Source organism: Triticum aestivum, chromosome 2B (genome assembly GCF_018294505.1).
Source record: "Triticum aestivum cultivar Chinese Spring chromosome 2B, IWGSC CS RefSeq v2.1, whole genome shotgun sequence".
In the NCBI taxonomy this organism is placed as follows: domain Eukaryota; kingdom Viridiplantae; phylum Streptophyta; class Magnoliopsida; order Poales; family Poaceae; genus Triticum; species Triticum aestivum.
The window spans coordinates 685,027,586-685,038,221 of record NC_057798.1 but is presented as its reverse complement, the minus strand read 5'-3'; positions in this window follow the sequence as shown (position 1 = coordinate 685,038,221).

Below are 10,636 nucleotides of genomic sequence, written 5' to 3'. Positions count from 1 at the left end.
GGGATAGTTAAAGTCGATCTAGGTATATGTTGGGAGATCGATCGGTATACATGCATGTGTGTGTTAGAAGCAAATGAGGCATGAGGGGAAGGATAGAGAGAGAGAGAGGGATGCATCTAGGAGGTGGTACGAGAGGCATACTATATCGAGGGGGAAGGAGTGTGCGAGTACGAGATCGATGAAAAGAGTGGTGGGAGTGAGGCATGGACGGTGACAAGAGAAGAGGGGGAAGCTTGTGTTTGTGCTATGCACACCTGGCTAGAGAGGCATATCGATCGATGTGTGCCGTAAAGAAGGAGCTGGGGGGCCTACACACACTATCGGTGAACGACCTAAAAGTGAAAAGACGAATTTGCGCGATGGAGCTAGAGAATGCCGAGGGACGGTGAGAGGGATGCGGGCGTGTGCATGCACGAGAGAAAGTTAGTGCTAGCTACAAAGATAAGAGGATTGTGTGGGTGTAAAAGATGAATAGAGATCATACTTCATTATAAAAAGCGAATTCGGATATTTGAAGAATTTATCATAGTGTTTTAAACCGACGCATGTTTGAATATATATAACGGTGATACACATGGTGTGGTTATGAACATGTTATACTACATATAATATATTTATGTCTACTCTTATAAAAAATAGAGTTCTTGATGATGGTGTGCCTGCCATCCTGCAATATAGGCCGTCCGGTTTATATCTGGCGGATAGGAAGGAAACTATGGCAAGTTTAAAAAAAGATACCCACACCCCTCTTCATATTTGCAAATTAGGCCCCTTGATCATGTTGATTCTGTGGAACGCATGGGCATCTTGCTAGTACTACGTATAATACAACATTGATTATAATTTGGGCTAATGTGTGGCTTTTGCAGCTCAGGTCTAAATACTTGTCATAATGTAGGGGGCGGGGCACTATACTTTGAGTGATAAACATGGTGTACGTATGGAACATGATTTAGATTATGAATATATAGTTAGTGCATCAAATGTACTATTATTTGCAATCAACATCAAGTGTATTCAAAAAATAGAATTCGAGTTCATGTAGTACACATAGTTCATATCTATCTCTATAGTAATCATGTGGTGTGTTATTAAGGTAATACACGAATGATACTTGAAGTTGGCAACAATCATGATTGTAGGTTCTTATTGAAATAGAGAAATGGATTCAAATTTAGTTCGAATTGCAGCGGCAGTATAGACATTTGGAATGCACTAAAATGTTGTTATGAGTAGGTTACATGCATTATACAGCAAGCGAAAAAAATTTAATCGGGCATAACATGGATTCATACTCCCTCCTTCCATCTATATAGGGCGTAATGAGATTTTTAAGACCGCCTTTGACTATTGACAAGATTAATAGTACATGACATGCACAATGTGAAAATTATATCATTGAAAGAACCTTTCACAGACGAATTTAAGGTGTGCTTTATGTAAGTTGCATGTCAATATTATTGCTCTAATATTTGGTCAAAGTTAGCATCGAAAAATGCATTAGGACCTATATAGATGGAAGGAGGGAGTAGCTTTGAATAGCATTTGTATAGTAAAACGGGGCAAGACTCTCTCTTTGTGTGGTGTGAATAGTTTTGTTTTTCGTTTTCTTTTTGGTTGAGGGAAGTGCGAATTGATTTGGTACATACAAGTACAATATTACTACACGCTAGGCTAGTACCTAAAATTCAACCCGTGTCTTGTTATATCCCGAAAATTCAGATATCGTTCTCTCAAAACTGGCGCCTTCTCAACCCGCGCCTTGCTATCCCGAAATTACAACGCACGCGAAAACTCCCTCCAGCTGCCAAATCCCGACACGTGAAATCCCCCTTCTAACCCTGAGCCAAAAGGGCCGCTAGTTAAAATCGGTGGGGGGTACTTTTGTAACACACCCTACATTTTGGACAAGCTCATCCCTAAGTCATGCTTCACCCCCTCTCATCGCCCCCTTTTCGCCATTCGAGATCCCAGGCCGCCATAACCTCTCCGCTCTAGCCACAAAACCCCACCCTTCTCTGTCCGCCACCTCACCACTGCCTAGCCGGAGCCTCTTCCCCAACAACATCGTCCACCGCAACAGCTCGACGTCCCTCGTCCACCTCCCCGGATGAGGATCCGTCGTCCATCTCATCGTCCCGCTGGTTTAGCCGCCCCGTTCTCCACCTCCAAGGAGCTGCTTTGACGATCGCCTTATCTATCGCAGCTGCTCCATCCCCACAGCGCCGCCTTAACCTGCTCCATCGGAACCACAGCATCCTCACTGACTCCTCGGACGAAGTCGAGGCCTACTCGGCGCCACCAAAGAGGTTGTACACTCATCGCATCGCACCTTCTCCTTAACTCGACCTCCCGGCGCCGACGGTGCTCCATCCCGCACCCCCATGGAGCGGCTACCTTGAAGCCGGCGCCGTGGGCGACATCTCCATGGTGGCTCTCCCCCAGTGCGAGGCCCCTTCGGCGGCGGCGGCCATACCAGCCGGATCTGATGTTGCTGCCCCGGCTCTTGCTTGCTCGCTCGCGCTGCTACTGCTGCTCCGGCTCTTGCTCGATCGCTCGCTCGCCCAGCTGCAGCTGCTGCTCTCCCCCTTGCTCGTGATGCTGCTCTGCTTCGATTTAGCCACACTTCAATCAACTGAATCAACTTTTGGGTCAGTCAATTTTCAGGGGTTGGGGGGCTCACCGGAGTTAAGGAAGAACCACCCATAGCAGGGACGGGGGCTCGCCGGAGAGGTACCCCACTATCTATCTTAGGGTTCAGGGTGGGGGCGGGGGCCTAGAGGGCTGGCCGGGGCGGCGGTGGGGAGTTGTTTCGGGGCAGCGAGGCGGCGCTGGGGCCGGCGGTTCAGCCGGTGGTGGCTGGCGGCTCAGGGGGTGCAGGTTGAAGATGAACCGCAGGCCCTCCCTAAACTACATGTCAAGTGCCTCTCTGCTACCATTGCGTTCAGTTTCGACAGTAGCATTCAGATTCCACAGTAAATTTCAGTTTCGACAGTTAAGTTCAGAGTCAACAGTTTTTACCTCATCTGTTGTAGTTAGGTGGTTTTTGGTGATGTAAATTTTACATCCATTTTACATCATCTATTGGAGATGCTATTAGAATCCCACTTGAGATTGACAATGTCTGTCTTGTGCTGCTTCAGCCTTGACGTCTTGCGGCTCACCGGAGCTTCTCCAACGACAGAACGATCCATCACAATAGAGCAATGACCTGGACGCCGTCTATAGATTCCTCAGATCTTCTTCCACACCTCTGACAGCCACCTCTATCTCAACTGCTTCAGCGACCAACCCAATGATGCTGAGGTCGACACGGCTACGGCAAAGAGGTTGTACACTTGTTGCATCACTTATTACTATACATTCACGTCGATCCATTAGGGCTATTTTGCTTCAACGGAAAAACATAGCAATAGGGAATTTTCCATTGGCACTCTACTATTCAATTATTCATGCATTTTGTTGAAAGGAATGAAGCAACACATCCACCTGGACCTACTTTTCAAAATCCTATGCATGAAAACAAGACCAAGTGCATTAGTGCCAGAATAACATTCTAACTGTACACGCTTTCATATGGTTTCACTTTATTTTGGCCTTGTTTCTTTGCATTCCTCTGCTCTTCCAATTCATGTAAACCAAACACCCAAGTTGACAGAAATCTTGTGTTTACAAATGCTCTGTTTACCATGTGCATTCCTATCCTATTCTGGTGCTTTTCCTATCCCTGCGTTTTAAGAATCATGCAAGCCAAATGAGCCCTTACAGAATTACTTCAGTTACAGGTACGTGTCGAAGGGAACTTTGTGTGGTTTGTCCTGCTCCTGCCGCGATGTCGTCCACCTCACCTGAGCTGCTCCCTCGATGGAAGCATCCACCAAACCAGACATCACGACTCCTGACCGTCTTTCGCCCCCTCAGATCTCCTTCCCTGCCGGCAGCACCCACCGCAACGGCATCACTATCATCAACTCAGCAGATGAACCTGAGGAGTACATGGGTCCACAAGAGAGGTCGCACTCTTTTGTTTCTGCTTATGTTATGCATTGCTTAAACTTACCTTCTACTTTATCGTCCTGTTCAGCTCTTGGACTCCCAAGTCAGGTCCAAATTAATGTTCAAACTTGAGTTATAAATTAGTTGTGGGGCACATATCGAGGCAACAATGAATAGTATGGCTATCTAATATCTTGTTCACCTAGGGTATGCCTATGTTGTTCATCTTGGGTGGGAAACAAATAGTAAAGCAATCATCATCTGTCTTTTTTATTAATTTAAAGCAATCATCATCCTGCTGTCATTATTTTTGGATCCATCCACTAGTTGTTACCATCACTCTAAATTTCTGCATGCTCTCCTTACATAATATCACCATATTTTTTCATATGCATGTCAGATATTGTACACAGTCATGTTGAACATGTAGAGAAAAAGAGAAGAGATTTGTGCAGCAATACAAAGTCATGCAGACATTGCTCCATGGTGGGTTCAATGGAAAACCCTCCCCACCCCTCTCCAGATTGTAATCTAGAGGAAGATATCTGTTCTGAGGCGGATTCAGACGCCGCTGACCACTCCTATTTACCCCCCAAGGTGTTTGCTCTACCTTGGCATGATGATGTTAGTCATATCATGCATATGTTGCCTTGCAGTGCCTACTTTTGACATCATATATGTCATCTGCTTAGTTTAGACATGTTCTGTAATGCCACCTGTTTAGTTTCTATATCATATATGGGAATTATACAGTCTCATGTCTTTTAGCCAGCCATAATATATGTGAAATGTGCAATGCCATCCTGTTTAACCAGGCATCATATATTTGAATGATATCTTGCCCATCCTTTTCTTCATTACATTTCCATTTCTCGACAATGTTTGTACATTAAACTACTCTTCCTGTGAATCAGCCATTTGGGTGGGAGATGGAAAAATCTGGAGTGAAAACAAGGCCTTCAGAGCAGACAGTGCTACCTGTCGAAGCAGATCTCTTGTTGGGTCCCGGTGAGGTGTATGCTCTGACTTGGCACGGTTATACTGCTCATATCATGCATATGGTGTCTTGCATTGCATAGTTTAGACATCATATACACAATATTCAACACCATGTTCTTAGTTCAGACATCATATCGAATGCCCTCTGTTTAGCATATAAATCACATATGTGAATTAAATGATGCGATCCTAATTACTTAGATAACATGTAGGTGAATTATGTCATGCGATCCTATTTAGTTATTCATCATATCTTTGAATTATGTTATGCTATGCTATCCAGTTTAGATAGACATCATATATGTGAAATTATGTCATGCTATCCGTTTTAGTTAAATAATATACATGTCAACTATTTCATGCCCTCTTTTTTCCACACTATCTATTGCATCTGTCTCTCATACAATGTTTGTACATTCAACTATGTTTCCTGTTTATCAGCCATTTGAATTGGAGCGGGTGATGCCAGTATCTAGCGGACTAAAAACACGGTCTTCAAATAAAACAGTGCTACCTCTTGGTGGAGATAGCACCCCAGTTGTACATGCACAAGAACCAGCCCTACCACACATAACCCAAACTCTCGCAGATTGTACCCCTACTGCGGTGGACAGAGAACCAGCTTCACCCAATCTAACCCCAACCCCAGCAGATAGTAACCCAGTTCCTATTGACATAGCACCATCTCCACCATAGAGCTCCCAAACAAGAGCAGTTAGTAAGGTAGCTCCAGTGCCCAAAGGGCCAGTACTACCACGGCGAACCCCGACTCCACTAGTTAGTACGCCTATTCCTGTGGAGGAAGCACAACCAGCTAGTTGTAGTTTAGCAGCTATCGCATTTGATGTCATTAAATAATATGTGCGTATCTTCCCATCTTGGAAATATTATACTGAAGATGAAGGAAAATGCCAGTTGCAGGTGTTTGTCCAGGAGTTATGTGTAAGTAATGTTATTCATGGCAATTACTTTGCTTTGTCCCATACATCCTACCTCCATGATGGTTATAATACAGCAAATTTTCGCATTTTACTCTATAGAGAAGGACCAATTTGGAAACTCGGGATGAGGTAACCTGTGCTAATACCTTTGCTATCTTCAAGAATGCTTGGTGGCAGTATTGGAATTACCTGAAGAAAACATACTTCACCGGCAAAGAAACTCATCAAATTCCCTTACGTTCTACTGAGACACATTTACTGGACGATGACTGGGAACGCCTTGTCCTGTACTGGTCCCGAACCAAGAATTTGGTAAGGTCTATGAGCTCATTTTCTATTTTTAAGTACTATATTCTTGCATCTTACTGTACTCTGTTCATGTAGAACAAGTGCCTAAACCTGAAGAACAACTGTTCTAATTTAAGATTCCATTGCTATCATAGTTCAAAAAAGCTCTAGGCGTTAATTGTGTGTTTTGCCACCGCCTTGCGCTTTACTGACCAAAGCACATGCTTATGCACAGTTATGCACAGATTAAGCGTAGTTATGCGCAATGCATTTGGCCAACGCCTAGAGCCTAGGCGCGCTTAAGCGCTTGCTTAGGCACGCCTTTTTTAACTATAATTGCTTTGCTCTTGTATCACTGTATTTACTCATACAAACTTATTTTTAAATTGAAGGATCCAATCGAAACTCCAATGGCACAGCAGGTATGTTCACACATGTTTCTTTAACAGGTTTGCTCTTATTAATAGCTCTGTTGATTTCAATTTCAATTGTGTATACAGTTGACTTTCATATCATGCACATTACTAGCATTACAACAGAGCCAATAGTGTTGTTGTACATGTAGACCCGTGGCACCCATCTGAAATCTTGTTGTGCCTTGTAGTTTCCCACGCTTTGTATTCTTTCACTACTACTTTGTCTTGAACTGATATGATTTGAACCATGTCTCTATTTTGATTTGGCAAGACAATGCAGTGACCATTGGACATAGATATATGTTTGTTTGATGCTTTTATTATGTACTAGTACTTGGCAATAGAAGACTTGGTAGTTTAATCATGTCCACCTTACTAATGAACTGGTTCACCGAAATGAGTTTCATATACTAGTACATGTTAAACTTGTTATGTGTCTGCTTGTTTCTTCTTTTAGAATGCTGACAGAATATTGGGGAAGAGTGCCTTATTAAGCAATGGTAGAGGAAGTAATGCAGATAAGGTTCAGGATAGTGACACATCCTTGTTGGTCTCCAACAAAGCTGATAAAACAGCTAAGGAAGACTATCTTGAAGATAGCGAGACAACCCCAAAGTCCTGTCTTGGTTTAGTGTTCGAGTTACTGGCCACTACTGCTTGCACAAGCTATTCAAACTCACTGTCTGAATCAGTTCAGTTTCTTGAGTCTCAACTACAAGCTGAAAGACATCGATCAGCTGTGCTGCGACAAGAAGCGGAAGGACTGCGGAAGTCCCTGGAGCATTCAGATGCATACTTTTTGGTGCAACAGCAAGCGTTGGAGGATTTTAGCGCCAAACAGGACAAAGCTAATAAGCTTGCTAAGCTTATTGCCAGCATGGTGGATACCCAGGATAACGTTTCTTGAGCTCTTCTGAAGTTGTTTCAGTTATGCTCTTGTTTTGCTGCCGCGTTTATTTGCACTGGTGACCAATTTTGACAGCCAGTGTATGTAATATGCTGCTTTGTTCCCTATATTTGCACTGGTGGCAAACTTTGATGCCCAGTGGATGTAATATGTGTAATAGCGGTAATAGGCTAGCATTAATTGATTGCTTATTTATTTCCTCATTGTCTTGTTTAGTTGTTTGCTTGTAGTCACTGCAGTTCTTTTTCTGTGTTTTTCTAGTGGCCACAATAGCCTATTTTTGGTAACTAGGCCAAAATAATCATGGCAGCACACAAACTGTTGTAACCATGGGCCTCCTGCGAGCCGTATGATCCATGGGCCTTCTACGGTCGTAGGATCCATTGGCCTTTGTACGGGTCGTAGGATCCATGGGCCTTCTACGGGCCATAGGGTCCATGGGCCTTCTACGGGCCGTAGGGTCCATGGGCCTTCTACGGGCTGTAGGATCCATGGGCCTTCTACGGGGCGTATCATCATTTCGCCAATCATGGGTCGTACTATTCGTGGACAATAATGGGCCATATTTGATAACTGTATGAAAACAGCCCAATGGGTTTTTTGACATGAAAATGGCCCAACGTACTAACGATCCACAAACGGGCCGACTGTAACGACGGGCTGAATTTGTCCCACAAGCAGAAAATGACAGTAACGGGCCATAAGTAACTGAATGCTACAAATGAGCCCAAGAATAAATGGGCCCTGAGAAGGCCAAAAGATAACTTGGGCTGGAAACGGCCCAGTGGAATAATGGGCCGTTAATGGGTATAAAGTGATACACTATTCAATACGGGCCAGTTTCACCACGGGTCGTTAATGGGACAAGAGTTACAAAGGGCCTCATATGGGCCGAAAGAAGTCATGGGCCACACATGGGCCAGAAGTTAAAACAGGATGGAATCATATTGGACGGCCCAGATGACGCTACTGGGCCTAATTCCGATAGGGCGTAACGGGCCCTGGGTTAGCGGGTTGTAAATGGGCTATATGCGGACATGCCGTTAACAGGCTTTCCGTGGGTCGGGCCGTCACCTTTTGACCAAGTCAAACGGGCCAGCCTTTTCACGGGAATGGGCCTCTGTTGGGCCGTGCCACGTGTCGACGTATCATAGGCGCCTTGGGTCTGACGAGTGGATGACATCTGTCCCAACGGTGAGCCGACACGTGTTTCCTCCAGCCAATGATGATTTTACACATGGAAAATCCCTATTGGTCGGGGCTGTTAACAGGTTATCGGATCCAAAACCCGACCCGATTGCTTAACGGTGTTCTGTTACGATGGATGGCATGTGTTGGTCACCCTTGACGAAAGCACTTCTGTGACGCGCGATTTATCATCATGGAAGTGGACACTTCCGTGATGATAATTTTGGTAATGTCATGGAACACTTCTACAATAGCTGAAAGTGCAACTATCCCTAGGTGGTTTTGGTAATTCCTAACAACATATAGCTCATTGAGCTAATACTATTCCAAGACAAATATTTCAGGAAAGCTCGATGAATGGCATGGCATGGATGAGAAAAGTGGATCCCTCAAAATACTAAGGATAAAAGGATTGGCTCAAGCTTCAAGCTCAAGACTATACATTTTATATTTTAGTGATCCAAGATCACATTGAGTCTATAGGAAAAGCCAATACTATCAAGGAGGGATGAGGTGTTGCTTAATGAGTTTCTTGCTCCATAAGTGCTTAGTGATATGCTCCAAAACCCTCAACTACTTTCCCACATCCACATATGACCTAAACCCAAAGTCCAACTCGGCCCCATCGATTCTTTCTATCCGACGCCACCGAGTTAAGATGTCATAGCCACTGCCACAAACCCTAGGCAAATCGGTCTCACCGATAGGGATCTCGGTCTCACCGAGATGGGATTGTAATCTCTCTGTTTCCCTTCGTAACGTTTCGGTCTAACCGAGATGAGCTATCGGTCCCACCGAGATTGCAATGTAAACTCTCTGTTTCCTTTTCGTAACATTTTGGTCTCACCGAAAAGAGCGAACCAGTCCCACCGAGTTTACCTGACCAACTCTCTGGTTAGCTTATTACCAAAATCGGTCTCACCGAGTTTGTGTAATCGGTCTCATCGAGATTATGTTATGCCCTAACCCTAACCATATCGGTCCTGCCGAGTTGCATGTCGGTCCCACCGAAAACCCTAACGGTCACTAGGTTTACTAAATCGGTCTGGCCGAGTTTGTTGATTCGGTCCCACCGAGATTGGTAAATTGTGTGTAATAGTTAGATTTTGTGTGGAGGCTATATATACCCCTCCACCTCCTCTTCATTCATGGAGAGAGCCATCAGAACAAACCTACACTTCCAACTTACCATTTCTGAGAAAGAACCACCTACTCATGTGTTGAGGCCAAGATATTCAATTCCTAGCATATGAATCTTGATCTCTAGCCTTCCTCAAGTTTCTTTCCACTCAAATCTTCTTTCCACCAAATCCAAATCCAGTGAGAGAGAGTTGAGTGTTAGGGAGACTATCATTTGAAGCACAAGAGCAAGGAGTTCATCATCAACACACCATTTGTTACTTCTTGGAGAGTGGTGTCTCCTAGATTGGCTAGGTGTCACTTGGGAGCCTCCGACAAGATTGTGGAGTTGAACCAAGGAGTTTGTAAGGGCAAGGAGATCGCCTACTTCGTGAAGATCTACCGCTAGTGAGGCAAGTCCTTCATGGGCGACAGCCATGGTGGGATAGACAAGGTTGCTTCTTTGTGGACCCTTCTTGGGTGGAGCCCTCCGTGGACTCATGCAACCGTTACCCTTCGTGGGTTGAAGTCTCCATCAACGTGGATGTACGATAGCACTACCTATCGGAACCACGGCTCAAAAATCATCGTGTCTCCAAATTGCGTTTGAAATCTCCAAACCCTTCCCTTTACTTTCTTGCAAGTTGCATGCTTTATTTTCTGCTGCTCATATACTCTTTGCATGCTTGCTTGAATTGTGTTAAGATTGCTTGACATGTCCTAAGTTTGCTAAAATGTACCAAAGACTAAAATTGGTAAAAGGTTAAGTTTTTATTTGGTCA